A 16729-nucleotide genomic window follows, 5' to 3' on the forward strand; every position below is an offset into this window, starting at 1 on the left:
ACAATATAAATTAATAATACAAATTAAATATTAATTTTCTTAAGGCATTTAGCATCGATGTTAAAATATTTTTATCAGCCCATGATCCTTGGCCGCTATTTATAGATGGAATCCATCTTGACAGATGAAAATACAGTTTTGTTAATTAATACAAAGTATTTTTTATAAAAATTAAAAAGTATAAAGAAAATTAAAATAATCCTTTAAAACAATCAAAAAGTTAAAATATTTAATTTAAAATATTTTCTCCGTCCCATTGAAAGGTTACTATTTTTCATTTTCGTCCGTCCCAAAACAAGGTTACCATTTCCTAATTTAGTAATTGTACTGCCTACTTAACATAATAAATACTCTTTCAACTTACAATATATTATACAAATGTCATTACTTTTATTTAATTTAAAATATTTTCTCCGTTTTGAAAAAAAAAACTATTTTCACTAAAATAATAATACTCTTCTCATTTCAGGTGAAAAGTGTTCATTTTTTTAATGGGATGGAGGGGAGGGAGTACATAGTTATTGCTTTTTAAAAAAAATTGGACGGTTGAGATGAACAGCCGCAATTTGACCAAATACCAATCGACGGCCGAAATGCAAGAGTTTTTAAAATTAGATTTGATTTGCTACGCAGTGTAAAAATCAAATTAACTGCTCAAAAAAAGGGAATATTTAAAAGGGAGACTTAGTCTACACTTTCTGTCACTAGTGTAAAATTTACATTCAGTCTCTATTATTAAAAAGTTGATCTGTACTTTCCTTTTTTTAGTATTAATTTAAATTTAATTCCTATTGTTTTATTTTTTTATTAAATAGTATAGTTTAAATACGTTGTACCCCTAAAATATATTTAAATACTTTTAACATTTTTTTATATACTTATAGCACATTCCGCTCTACCTATACTACGTCTCATTCTATCTAAATTGTTCTACTAATTTACCTTTATTTACGTTTTGTGTACTTTTGTATGTGTACTTAAAATAATAATAATAATAATAATAATAATAATAAAAATTATAATTACGTTTTATTATGTGATGAAACAAAAAAAAAAAAAAAAAACAACTACATACTTCTCATATGCCAAAGAAAATCCTATATTCGTCATTCTCGTTCATGTACCACAATATATTGAAATTTTTCCTCTTTAACGCAATCGATCGCTCTTATTTCCCCTCAAATTTATTCATATTCATTGAGATTTCTAAATTTGCACTAATATTATTGTATTATCGGAATCTAATTATAAAATAAAATATACATAATGTAAAAATTACAATGTGACTAATTTATTGAAATACAATCCAAAATTATTACGTAGAATTTAAATAAAATCATGATATGTATATATATATATATGTATATATACATTCATTCAATCAATAGAAGTTACAAATTTATATTAAAAAAAATTGCAATATGAAATTAAATATATAGATTTTAAATACAACAATGATTATATATATCATTTTATCAATATTAGTTTACTTACTTTTTTAATTCTACCTATAAAATAAAAAAAATTGATATTAATAATTTATATTATTTAATACTCCATCCGTCCCAAAAGAGATGTCTTATTGGGTGTTGACACGGGAATTAAGAAATAATAGTATTTAATTGAAAGTGAGGTATAAAATATAATGTAAAAGATCAAAAAGTCCTTGCTTTTCGAAGGATTTTAAAAGTAGGTTAGTGTAATAATTATGGGTAGTTTGGAAAAATAGAAATAATTTTGTTATAAAGTGAAGACCACAGTTACTAAATAAAGGAAATAAGACAATTGTTTTTGGATGGACGAAAATGAAAAAACAAGACAACTATTTTGGGACGGAGGAAGTATAAAATATTACCTAAATATTATAAAAATATTATACATAATATAAACTTTATCATATGATTCAATATAATATTAGCACAATAAATATCTATCTATATATATATAATTATTCTATCAAATATTGAAAATCCTACGTGTAAGATACAATTTTTTTTTTTAAATATTAATACTAGTAATAAAATTTATTTATAGTATTTTATATATTTTAAATACTTACTATATATAAAGGTTAGAGTTCATTTGTTTTGTGTTTTGATTTGAAGGATTTTTTTTTTTTTATGTGAAATATAAAAAAATATATAGATATATAAACATCATGAGTGTGCGTAAATATATTAATTTTTGTAGAAAAATATGTTGAATTTTTTTCAAAAAACAAACAAATTCTTATTCTTATACTATAGAAAATAAAATTTATAAGAAAATAAAATTAAATAATTTTTCCTATCAAAGATTTATATTAAATATACAGGTCACAATTTTGTATAATTTTTTTTTTAAATCTTTACTAATATTTTTATTTTTTTATTCTAAAACGTGAAAATAAAATAAATATAAATATAATTTTATTAAAAAAAGTAAATTAACTTTTTAAAAGAACTAATAAGAACAGATAGTCAATTTTTTTTTTCTTATTCAACAATTCTAATTATAATAATACGCCTAAAAAGTAAATATATAAAAAATAACTTATTTAAATACACATTCTAAACAGTTATGCATATACCATTTTAACATTTATGCATATATCAGTTTAACATTCATGCATATACCCCACAGATAGAGATAGTGGTCTCACGGAGTACTTTAATTGTCTTCTTCGTTGGGAAATTGATTGATATCAACTACATTTTAAAATACCTACAGCTATATATATAATATTTAATTAACCACCAATTATACATTGATTACCGGTGTTTGTTCCTCGAGGATATTGTTGCATATGTGCACTAAAGATATACCATAGTGTAATTGTTATGTACTTGCAATGTAAAGTCATATGTTCCGCTAACCAGACAATATAAAGTCATATGCTCCGCTAACCAGAGGATATATGCTCTGGTTATATATAGTTGGAAAAATGGATCGTGTTTGGTTCAACATATTCAATTGCTCTTAGTAACCAGAGATAAATTCATCATTATTGTGTTCTCACGACTCCCTGACATGTAAGTAAAGAAAATAACACATGTTTACTATAGATGGCCAAACAAGTAAGAAGTGACGTTGTTAAGTTTGTTGGTTGTTACTCATGCATCACTACTCTCACAAATTGATTATTTTTTAAGACATATTGAGTAGTAATCCACACCGTAACACACACAACAACATTTAGTTCACCAAGGCTGAGAGAGGAAGTGTTCTCACCAAGTATGCGAATTGGTCCTCTCCATAAAAATGACTGAAATTAACTACACTTGAAGATACCTGATAATACACAAATAATACTTAAGAAACCATTATTTATACCTCGCATGTAGGTGTTTGTATCCAGATCATATTCTTATGTACCTACATAAAATATCGAGATACTCTAGGGCGGATCTTAACTACTTATAATAATAGTTTCATATGCTTCAGTAAAGAGTATATATGCTCCACTAACATGTGGTTGGAGAACAATAATTTTTTGTTTAAAATATTCATTTGTTGACGGTAACTAAGGATGCGTTCATTATCATAGTTTTCCTGTGACACCTCAAATTGTCAGAAAAGGTAAACAACACATATTTATTATGAATGGTTAACCAAGTAAAAAATTACTTGGATAGGTTGTATGATATATGTACTATTATAGTTCAACCTCAACTAGTAGATGTCTAATAAAGTCAGAAGTGACTAAATTGAATTATATTGGTTGTTAGAGTACATGATTGCTATCACAAATTGAAAATCTTTAGATCTATTACATATTAATTCACACCGTAGCACGCACAACAATTTTTTGTCAAGTGCATCTAAGCATAGGGTATGACTTGGCTAAACAGGTGAGTATTCTAGAGCATCTATGTTGTACTTCCAACCTGGTTATATCAGGTACACCAAAACAGTTCAAACCGTCGATTACGGTTTATCAAAATGTCAAATTGAAACCGAACCTTCTGAATGACGGTTTCGATTGCGGTTTAAAAAATTGACGGTTACGGTTTGAACCGCCGATTTATGTACATTCATTTTTAATTTTTTTTTTCCTTTTTAAGTTTTTCTAAATTTAAAAATTTATTCAAAAGTATTATTTTCGATTTTAATTTCATTCAGATATGTTTATTATTTATTATATAAAATCATATAAATAATAATCGCAAAGATTGTTACAACATAAAAATAATTAAAATAATAAATTTATTAAGTAATTAAATCAAATTAAATTTTAAATTAAAATAAACAAAATTAAATTTTAAGAAATTGATGTGTATTAGATAATAAGATAGTTTAAATTAAATATAATTGTATGATAAGAAATACAAAATCTAAAATATAAATAAACAAAATAATGTATATTATTATTATATAATTAATAATTATTTATTTTTATTAATATTAATATTATCTTTATTTTTATAACAATTTAATTATATATAGTAATTTTAATTACAAGTATATAATATACAATTTTAGCTCTGAACATCCACTCTCCACATTCCACCACAGCTACAATTGCAAAGGTTCGTTTTTCCTTCTCTCTCTCTCTTTTTTTTTTTTTTTTTTTTGTATTTTCTTCTTTTTCAATTTTTTTTTCTTCTTTCCTCCTGCTTCTTCTTCACTGTCGCCGCCCGCCCATAACATTCTATAATCCACAATCGCAGCTGGCGTGCATGTTTAAAATTAAAAAAAAAAAATAATGGCCGAACCGTCGGTTGAAACAGTAAACCGGCGGTTTGAACCAGCAGTTTGCACTTTGACAAATATATAAACCGTAACAAGAGGTTCGAAAACTGGTAAACCGGAGATTCGGAGCTACGTGGACAAATTTAAACAAAATGTGTTGTAAGTATATAAAATAAATTTGAAAGCATTTAAAGATATTCTAGAGGTACATTCAATTTTTACCGGAGAAAATCTAAAATAGGGACTAATATTAAATTAAATATATAAATGAGGGAGTGCAGACCAATTGTTTTAAAATAGGGACTGAATTATAATTAAATAATAGGGACTGAATTATAATTAAATAATAGGGACTGAATTATAATTAAATATTACCCGTAGGGAATGCAGACCAATTATCCGTATTTAAAAACAATAGTTTAGAGGTATTTTGTATGGATGTAAAAAATTTAAAATTTGGAACCACAGATAGCGACTGATTTTTTTCTGTGGTATTTTAGATGTAAATATATATAATATAATATAAGTCAATAGAAAGAAATGATTGTTACCAAAAAGCAAAGATACCTCAAACCCCATTTTCATTAAATTGTTTGACAATTTTAATGAATGTAATTGAATGAAATGAAATGAAAAGATTCTGTTTACATAAATATTTTAAAAACTTTTGACAGTACTATTTATTATTAAATATATTCTTTAAAAATATTAAATTTATTATTATTATTTTTTAAAATATTATAATTTCAAAACTATAGAAACTTTTATTTAAACTGATTATTTTTTTTTTCTAATGGAATATATTCTTATTTATTTATTTAAAAAAGGAGACAAACGTACTTCCAAATTTCTAATGGAATATATTCTTAGACAAACTTACTTCCTTAAAGTTTGGAACCCTTTTGTGATTAATGTCTGCGCCAATGATTTAAATGCTGCTTTTTTTTTTGTTCTTATGCTTACCATTCATTTCTATTAGTCCACACACATTTTGATAAATATTGTTTTATTAATATTATATTTATATACACCTCTGATTAATTGTCATAGCAGATTTTATTTTAACAATTTAGCAATTATAAAAATATGGTTTTTATAATATATCATATGTGTTGGTTTACTCTTAATTTGTAAATAAATACATAAATAATATGTATCATCATTTTAAATTTTTAGGTGAGTCGATCATTTACATTAATTAACATAATATCAGAACTCAAATTTTGAGTTTTGAAACCCTAGCTGCCGCCATTGTTCGCCATCAACCACCGTGATCCGGTCGACACCCCGGCACCGTTGGAACTTCATTGTCGTCGCCGGCAGACCACCGAAGTATAGCTTCCGTCCGCCGCTCATATGCCGCCGACGTAAATCGCGGCTTCCGGCCATCTCCGACGTTGTGGCATGGTTGGTTTGTCATCAGATTTTTATTTTGCTTCTGTTACTGGGTTGGATTACTCGGTCCGATTTCTTGGTTTGAATCCTGTTTTCGTGCTTCACATATCTTTTGCTATGGAGCGTATGAATGTTCACTCTCTTATCACTATTATCTTGTCCGAGGATAATTATGATATTTGGATGCATTCTATGAAAAAAATTTTGATTTGTAAGAAGTTATGAGATACTGTCACTGACGATATCTGACCACTTGTTCTTCCATCTACTCTTGTGAATGTTGATTCCACCTCTCGGGAGAATGCAGATTATATTGTTAAACTGGAAAATTGAGATAGTAAGAATCATTAAATTCTTAATTGGTTGTGCAATACCTTTGTACCTACTATTCAGGTACAATTAACTCATTTTGATAATGCAAATGAGATATGAGATTTTATTCCTGCAGGTTTTCAGACTACAAGTCTTGCTTATTATTATTCTTTGGATCACGTTGAACTCCATCCGACAATAACCTGGTTAGTTTGTTAATGAGTTTCTTGCTCAGGTTTAGTCTATTAGCTATCGTCTCCAACAAACACAGATTAGTCAGAACCATCTTGACCTTATTCAAATCTTGATGGCTCTTCGACCTGAATATAAGGTTGTTCGTGCATCACTTATACATTGACATCTATTGCCTACTCTTGATGTTACTATTCAGGAGATTATATTTGATGAGACCTGAATCTAGTTGGTTAAGACACCGAGTTTTGATTATGCTCTAGTTGTGTCTAGCTAGTCTCGATCTTCCTGTACTAGATGTTGAGTTTACAAGACTTCTAATTACACTTTTGCCACATGTCTGAAGACTGAGTGCCCAATCTGTCATTTATGTGGCCATATTGCTCCAACTTGTCCTATCATATTTCAACGTTCAAATAGTTTTGCTTCCGACATTCCGGTAGTTCTACTCTAAAAAATTTAGATAGTTCAGCTTCCGAACCTCGGGAGCCTTGTGGATCTTCTTCAACTGCATCTCCACTGGTTATGGCTGCTGCTACTAATAAGCTTCAATATTCGTCTTACACTCTTCAAGATATAAAAGTCATTCTCAAATAGATTATCCATTCCAATTGTGTTGTCTGCTACTCCAGGTACATCTACTTGGTATTTTGATTTTGGTTGTTGTTACCTCATGACTTCAAACTCTCATAACTTGTCTTGTATGTCACTTGTTTTTTATTTACCACCTATACATATTGTCAATAGTACTTCCATGCATATTACCCATACCAATCTTGCGCCCTCCTCTTTCCCATATCTTTCTTATACATATTACATTCCTGACTTAGCCGTAAATCTTATTGTTGAACACAAAAAAAGATGTGTAGGGTTTTCAAGAATGGACCTATTAAATTAGGTTAAGGGTTAATGTAGAGTTTAATGGGCTTGTTAAAAGTGGTAGGATCTCAAAAGGGAGTCCAAATATAAATCCGAGCGCTGTTAAGGAAAAGACTTCCTCGGGAGAAAACGGAGATCGGACGTGATCAGGTCGGGCGCGAGGATCGGACGTGATCAGGTCGGGCACGAAGATCGGACGTGATCAGGTCGGGCTCGGAGATCGGACGTGATCAGGTCGGGCTCGGAGGTCGGACGTGATAAGGTCGGGCACGGAGGTCGGACGCGATAAGGCGGGCATGGAGATCGGTCGTGATGAGGTCAAGCACGGAGATCGGACATAATCAGGTCGGGCACGGAGATCGGACGTGATCAGGTCGGGCTCGGAGGTCGGACGCGATAAGGTCGGGCATGGAGATCGGTCGTGATAAGGTCAAGCACGGAGATCGGACATAATTAGGTCGGGCACGGAGATCGGACGTGATCAGGTCGGGATCGGAGGTTGGACGCGATAAGGTCGGGCATGGAGATCGGTTGTGATAAGGTCGGACGTGATCAGGTCGAGCTCGGAGGTCAGACAAGATAAGGTTCGGGCACGGAGATCGGACGTGATAAGGTCGGGCACTAAGGTCGGACGTGATCAGGTCGGGATCAGAGGTCGAACTTGATAAGGTCGGGCACTGAGGTCAGACGTGATAAGGTCGGGCATTATATAGGTCAGACGAAATGAAGTTAGGCAAGGAGAGGACATATGAAGGAAATAATATGCATCTAGGTCGGATGGCATATAGGTCGGACAAGATGGAGTCGGACGAAGAGCTGATTGATGCGGAGGTCAAACAAGTGGAAGACAAGCACGAGGAGACGGGGCAGTAGGCGTGCAAGTCAGGCGAAAAGCAGTTTCTGACGGTTGAAGGAAGTTTCAACCGATGAGCGGGTACGAAGGCACGACTTGGTGGTGGCAGTTGACATGGGTTTTAAATAGGTCTGTTCATGACCTAAGAAACCATCTTCAATCGACATCAAATTCAAGAGAATTGCTTTTGGGGATCACCACTTTACTTTTCAGTCTGTAGTTTTTATTTCCCTAGTTTATCTATGTATCATACAGTGCCTAGGGATTCCTAATCTCAGGCATTTAATTTATCAAATTCGAAGATAATCTCTATTTTTGGATTTTACTTTTTTATTGTTGAAAAATTGCATCAACACTTATTTTTGTTGGTCAATTAGTAAAATAAGGTCTTATCTTTGCATTATCTTCTTGTGGTGTGTAGATTCAGGATTCTCAAACGAGTCAGCTTCTCGGGATAGGCTGCTAGACGGGTCAATTATTTGAGCTTGAGTCTCTTCGTACTTCTTGCACATATTCCCGCTCTTCATTGCGATAGTTAAAGTGCTATGAAGATGACCCATAATGATACGTTCCATGAGCGCATCAAGCTTATTGAGGTTGACTATCACTTCATTCAACAACATATCGACAATGGAGCTGTCCATCTTGTTCCAGTCTCTTCCGTAGATCAGACAATATATATCTTCACCAAGCCTTTTTTCCCTAGCCCAACCATTTCTGATTGCTTTTGAACAAACTCAAGTTTGTCTCTACTGTCTCATCTTGAGTTTGAGGGGGTGTTAGTTATAGATCTCTTCGGTATTATTTATCTTAGCTTAGACCCGAACCCATTTGTACATATATTTTTGCATACACTTATTTTGAGTAAATTGCAAAAAATATCCCACACTTATACCATATTATCACTTTCCTTACGCGCAATCACGCGCGGCCACGAGCGGTCAAAGGATAGAAATAGCGACTTTTGAAAACATGTGGGATATATTTTGCCAGAGAGATAAATACAGGACAAAAGTGATAATAAGGTATACGTGTGAGATATTTTTTGCAATTTTCCCCACTTATTTTTGGAGATAAAATAATTTCACAATTTTTTCAAATTCTAAGATGATATCAGAGTCGTAGGTCTCGAGTTCGAGTTCCACCATCCCCTATTTGTCGTCGCCCACGTGCAAGTTTTGTTTGGTGCATTTATCCCCCTTGCACGTGAAGGGACGCATTGGTTGAAGATTAAAGATATATAAAAGAGTTTATCACTGATGTGTATTATCAATTAATTTATATTATCCTATATTCTTAAGATAAATAAATATTAATCACTTACATAATTTTACTTTAGATCAAATAATATAGTTGGTGTCAATATGTTTTATGTTATCGTAAGTTTAATTTTTAACTTTTTCAACCTAGAAATATTAAAAGGATGTAGACCTTATAAAATGCTATTAATATAACATGTATTATCACCGATTCTTTTTACTTATTTACTTTCATTCAAGAAAGTTTACATATTACAAATAAATAAATAAAATTGTTATAAAAATGGTGGTAAATTAACCAATTATTATAAACCATTGGTCTATTAATATTTTTTACTCATTTTATTATTTTAGAACTTGAAATGATTCATGTCGGTCATAAATTCACTCCCAATACCACCAAGTCATTTTTTACGGGACGATGAACATACATATTTAATTATATCAATATTGTATCAAGGTTGCACATTAGCTTATTATTTTATATGCCTTGAAAGTAACTTGCATTTTTAATGTGATTTTTAATTGAACGGATTATTTTGCAGTTAAGTAAGTTAAAACACAAGTGTGATATTTGAAAGAAAATATGATACTTTTCTTATGTTAATAATTGGGTAATATCTTGTTTATTAATATTTTATTTTCTTTCTATTATCGTATGATTATTCATTAGCTTGGTCATAACATATTTTTATGATTTTTTACAAAATATCTATTTTTGGGTATATGGTAATTATTGTGATATTTGAGTTCATGTAGAATGTACAAATCTTATATAGGTTATTTGAATGTATATGCCTACAAATCTAGTGAATGTGCATTATGTTTTGCTATTTACTTTTTAATATGAATTCAAGTTATAATGTTAATATTTTTTTTTTGTAAGAAGTTTAAAATTAAATATATATTTCTTAAATAGAATTATAAATTATATTACAATAATTGAAAACTAGAAAATTTATATATTTAATTGTAGTGAATATTGTATGAAGATTACTAATTAGCTTATTATTTTGTGCCTAGAAAGATGTTTATATTTTTCTCAAATTGATTTTTACTTGGATTGTGGCAGTTTTACAGTTAAGTAAGTTATAATATTGTAGTATTTGCAATATATATATATATTAAATCATTATATAGTATTTGTAAAGAAAATATCACATCAACTGATGGTAATGAATAGATAATATATTTATTTTATATTATTTTTTAATAATTTATTGGCTAGCTTGTAATGTGCTTTTAAATTTAATATAAAATGTGTGATTATTTTGCCATTAAATAAGTTGAAACAAAATATGATTTCATTAAAATGTGTGTTTTTGCAATTAATATATTCATATTCTTATTATTTTTTTTTAAAAAAAAACATAATTTCTATTCATGCAATTTGTTTTGATTGAACCAAATTGTAAATACAATAATTACATTTCGGTCCCATCAAGCCAAATTGCAAAAACAAAATAAAATTGATACAAGCAAATTATTTTGTTTCATGAATTCATTGGTTTCTTCTTGTAACATATTTTCTATTTTAGGTGTAATATAATAAATCAATCTTTACTCCATGATTTATTTCAATTTACAGATTTCATATTTACACTATCTTCGACTTTGATTTCATTTCACGTTGTCACCACCGAGTGAGATTCGATTCGATTCATTATTGACTGTTGTTGTTGTTGGTGTTTACTTCCCTATCTAATTGTTTTCAACCATTATGAGGCAACTTCAACCGTCGGATCCGTTGCAAATCGTACAAATCGTTAACGTTAACGTCATGACCTGATTCCACTATTCCCCCACCGCAACCTGACCCTCCCGTCCCCCGCCGCGCTCCGCCCTTCTTCCTATCTTTAATAATAGTACTTCGATCTGTAGTGCGTAAGCTGCATCGGGAGCGGCATATGCGTTACTTTCTACAAAATCCTCTACTGCCCACCAGCAAAATCTACACCCTAAAAGTGATCTAAGGCAATCACGAATTCACCGTCCGCAATTAGATGCGCCATTGGCAGCTTGTTTAATGATTTGCACTCTTTATTTTATTAATATTATTACTATTATTATAATTTTTTACTTTTAATTCGGAGTTGTTGATTATGGATGAACGTCGAAAAAGTTTGATTTTTAAAATTTGAAATCGGTGGAAATTGTACTTTGTAGTATTTTTTTTCATAGTTGTAATTATTATTCCAAATTTGTAATGTCTCGATCCAATTTTTTATTTATTTATCTTTAGTTGTTTACTGTTATGAACCGGTGAATTGGAATCATTCATCTCTTCTTCTAATTTACCCTTTTTTTTTTTTTTTTTTTTTTTTTGGTAAACTAGATATAGTTTGAAAATCTATATTCTAAATTCTCACAAAATAAAATTGTGATTTCTATTATATGTTAAAAAATGTATTTCAAATAAATGTGTACAAATCTTTTACCAGTCATTTGAATGTATGACTATAAATCTAATTTATTTACTTTTTAACTTTAATTCAAGTTATAATGTTAAATCATTTTTTTAAAAGATGTTGAAAAACAAATATTTATCAATTTCTAAAATAGAACTAGAAATTATATTGCGGTAATGTGTTTTTAAGTTTAGTATAAAATATGTGGTTATTTTAAAATTAAATAAGTTAAAACAAAATATGATGTTTGCAAGAAAACATGACATTATTGCAATGGTAACAATTGAATAATATGTTATTCATTATTCTTTTATTTTATTTTTAAATAATCTCTTGACTATTTATTATATGATTCGTAGCATAATTTATATTTTTTTGCAAAATATTTGTTTATAGTGTGTTGTAATATTTTAGTATGTATCGAATTTGCTAAAATTTATATCGGTCATTTGAATGTATGCCTATATATTTAGTAAATATGGACTATATTTTGTTGTTTGATTCTAAGTTTAAAATCAAATATGATGTTAATTATTTTTTTGAAAAATGGTCAAAATTAATTATATATCAATTGTTAAATTGTAATTAAATATTATATCATGATAATAAGACCGAGCAACGCATATATTTATATACATATATCTATTGATAATGGTAGAATCAAGATTAAATATAATGATGAACCAATCTAATTATTATTTATATTTATTTGAGTTATCATGTTTTAAAAATAATGAAAAGTAATTTTGAATCAAATATCTAAATATTACTTCTAAATACAATATTATAATTTGTCAAAAAGGTTATTGTCTATCTTGTTGTACAAATTATTTTTCATAATTTTCATTAGAAAATAAAATAAAATAAAATCCTTTAGACATGTTGATATATCAACTTTTGAAGTATTTTATTTTCTTTCGATCATTCTTATTTAAATATTTTCAATATTATTGGGGATCCCAAAAAATATACATTTAACTTTTTTTTAAATGATATTTTATTGTATGTTCTATTGAAAATATATATTGTGGAAAAAAAAAAAACACATACACACACGAACAAAATTCCCAAAATTACCAGAATCCAATACATTCAATTCATGGTAGAACATAATTCAATGTGTCTCTTTTTTGTCCTTAATTAAATACATTTTTCATAATTTGAATTTTATATTCTCTTAAATTTTTTTTTCCCATTTTGCAAACAATTAAATTAAATAATTTTAAAAATAGAAATAAATCAAACATAAACTAGAAAAAACTAAAAATACTAAAAATTATTCAACTAGATTTATTGACTCAAAAAAAACAAATAAACAGAATATACATTAATTGACTCACATATCAAATACATGTTTTTAATTTGACAATTTTTTGCTATCTTCATTTCTTCTCTAAATTTCTGTCTCTATATGTACTTACATAATATATAATTATACATAGATTGGCTTAAATACACGATTAAGAAAAACTGTTCAAAAAAAGTAAAATTTTGAAGACAAGCCAACAAAAATAGGGGTTATGGAACCTTTATTGTCCTGTCGTAGTTATGCCCTTGTCTAATGGTTATATATTTTTAGATAAATTATATCTATTAACTATGTTTTGAAAATTCATTATTATATATATATATATATTAGATAAATTATATCTATTAGGCGTATTTTGAAATTTCATTATAATTATTATATATATATATATATTTTTAAGAGTAATTGTATATAATAATTTATTTTTATATCAATGTATTATTATATTTATGTAGATAAATATACTTGTTTTGCTAATTTTTAGTTTAATTTGCAAAAGAGAAATTTGTAAATGCAACAAATTGTTAATGTTAGATATATTTTCGGAATTTAAATTTAAGCTAATATTTTGATTATTGGCCTTAATTTTTTTCTTTAGTGGTGGAAAAAATTGCGTGCATGTCACGTCCCATATGATATTTTTGGTGTTGATGTGGATGCAGTTGAAGTTGAGGTGGAAGTTAAATGATATTTTTTCAACGATGTGGAAATATAATTTTAAAATTAAATTATTCTTGTAAAAAAATATTTTTATTTTATTTTTCAATTTGGCCCGAGTAAATTAAATCGCAAATACAATAATTACAATTTGGACTAATCAAGCCAATATTTTTTTTAAAAAAAAAATTGATACAAACAAACCACTTCGTTTCATGGATTCTATGATTTTTTCTTGTATCACATTTTATATTTTATGCAGAATATAATCTATCACTTTACTTCATAATTCATTTCAATTTTCAGATTATTCACACCATCTTCGATTTTAATTTCATTTCATACTGTCACCACTATGTGATCTTTGATTTCATTGTTGTTGGTGCTGACTTATTCTTTCAATTCCAATCTCTGTTGATTTTGTTGTTTTCAACAATTTATGAGACCACTTCAACCATAGGTGGTTACTGGATTCATTACAAATTGCGCAAATTGTCAATGTTGACGCCTTAACCTAACCCAAACATTCCCCCACCGCAACCCGACCGTCACCATCCTCCTCCCTTTACCACCGAGCTCCGCTCCTTCCTCCAATCTTTAATTATAGTACTTCGATATGGAGCATGTGAGCCGCATCGGGAGTGTCACCGGTGGTACTTTTACAAAATCATCCACTGTCCTACCAACAAAATTTATGCCTAACAGTGATCTAAGGCAACCACGAGTTCGCCGTCCGCAATCAGATATGCCACAATTGACATTCTTGTTGATCGATTTGCACTCTCTGTTTTTTTAAATTATTATTTTATTTTCAAATTCTAATTTGAAGTTGTTGATTAGAAATGAGCGTTTGGAGAAATCTGATTTTTGTAAATTGAGACGGGTGGGAAGTGGACTTTGTAATCTTTTCTAGGATTCTAATTATTATTGTAAATTTGTGAAGTCTTGATCCATTTTTTTATTTATCTTAAGTTATTTGTTGTTGTGAATTGGTGAATTAGAAACATTTGTAGTCTCTTTTAATTTACCACTCTCTTTTTTGGTAAGCTGCGTATACATTTTGAATTTTTACAAAATGAAATTGCGATTTCTATTATTTGTTTAGAAGTAAATTTCAAATGAAAGAGATTTTTGTTTGTTTGCTTTTATATATATATATGTATGTATAATTGTTCAATTGCTAACTATGAAATTTTGAAAAAAAAATAAAAACAAAAAAAAAATGATGTTTTAAAGAAAATGTGTGGGGAATGTGTACGGACATACCACCATTTGAAACAAAAAGGTTTGTTTGTGTTAAGTTTTTGTTTTTGCAATTTAGCCTAATTGCATCAACAAATAGATACTTCAACCATAAAATTTGAAGGTTTGCAAGTTGAAATTTTCAAGTTGTAGACATATAAAAAGAAAGAAATAAAAAATTTGAGAAAATTTTTTTTTTTTTGAAAAATCATCTGGAGATGAGTACGGAATTGATCATCAACCAATCAATTTAGAAAAACTACCATTCTCATAAAAGGGAGAATGTTGGACAATCCATCAGGAATCGCGGAAGAAAAAACTTACTTCAAATTCGAAGCAAACTAATCTGAAGTAGAATGTAGTCCACAAGGAGGCCATATAACAAAATACTGTATTTACGGTGGCTTGATGTAGCACATTGCTGATGAATACGATGTATTGCTTACTACCTCCATTATCAAAATCTATTCGCATTCTCTTTTGTAAATTATAAAAGGAATAAGAACAAATTTCAATGAATAATATAGTATAATTTAATACATGGAGGGGAAATTATTTGGCCCTCTAAAGTTTTTTTTTTTTTTTAAAAAAAAGATCAAACTTAGAAGGGAATAAATGCAAAAGAACATGCAATAAAAAATAGAATGTCATGTTAGTATACATTTCACAATATTATGAAGAAATTTGACATGGATGTTGCTAAGGTTATTCCAACACTCATTGGATTACATAAGAAATTGACTAGGGATGCTTCTGTTGAGAATAAAGATGATGGAGTGATCCGTATTGATTTAAAATTGAATTTGATTTAAATAATATTTTAATTTAATATTTTTCTAATAAAATCAATATATATTGATTGAGAAGAGTATTTTCTTTATTAAAAATAAAAACAAAACATACTTATTATTTTTCTGTATATAATAATTTCTCCCCTGTAAATTATCTAAAAAATAGTGAAATTGTGATTATACTTTGATAAATAAAAATAAAAATAAATGAGTAATTAATGAATACTACATAAACTAAAAATAAAATTATACTATTTAAATAAAGACAATATAAAATATATATGTATATATGTTTTTTTTGATAAGTTTGGTAAAATTTTGGTTTGAGTTTTGTATTAAAATAATATTTGATGAGATATTTTATGAGAGAAAAAAGTGTATTTTTTTTTTTCAACAGATACAGAATTCAAATAGTAAAATTTGAGAAATTTGAGGTAAAGAAATATTTAGTTATAATTGTTTTCTATGGAGAAAAACTATTAAAATAATACTTTATATAAAAATATTTTGTTGGTGTATAGTTATAATATTTATCAAAATTTAATTTCATACCGTATTATTTTTTACAAACAAATCAAATGGAGTATTAATTAGAGTTTAGACAGAATAAAAAAGAATATAATTTTTAATGCAATTCACTAGGAAACACACATATTCAATAATTATAATTATAATGATCCAAAGTTTTACCATTTTCAAATAATAATTTTATTTTCATAAATACTTATATATTCATATTCTTTCGTTATTATTATATAATA

This window comes from Andrographis paniculata, unplaced genomic scaffold, assembly GCF_009805555.1.
Source record: "Andrographis paniculata isolate CXL003 unplaced genomic scaffold, ASM980555v1 Contig86END, whole genome shotgun sequence".
Classification (NCBI taxonomy): Eukaryota; Viridiplantae; Streptophyta; class Magnoliopsida; order Lamiales; family Acanthaceae; genus Andrographis; species Andrographis paniculata.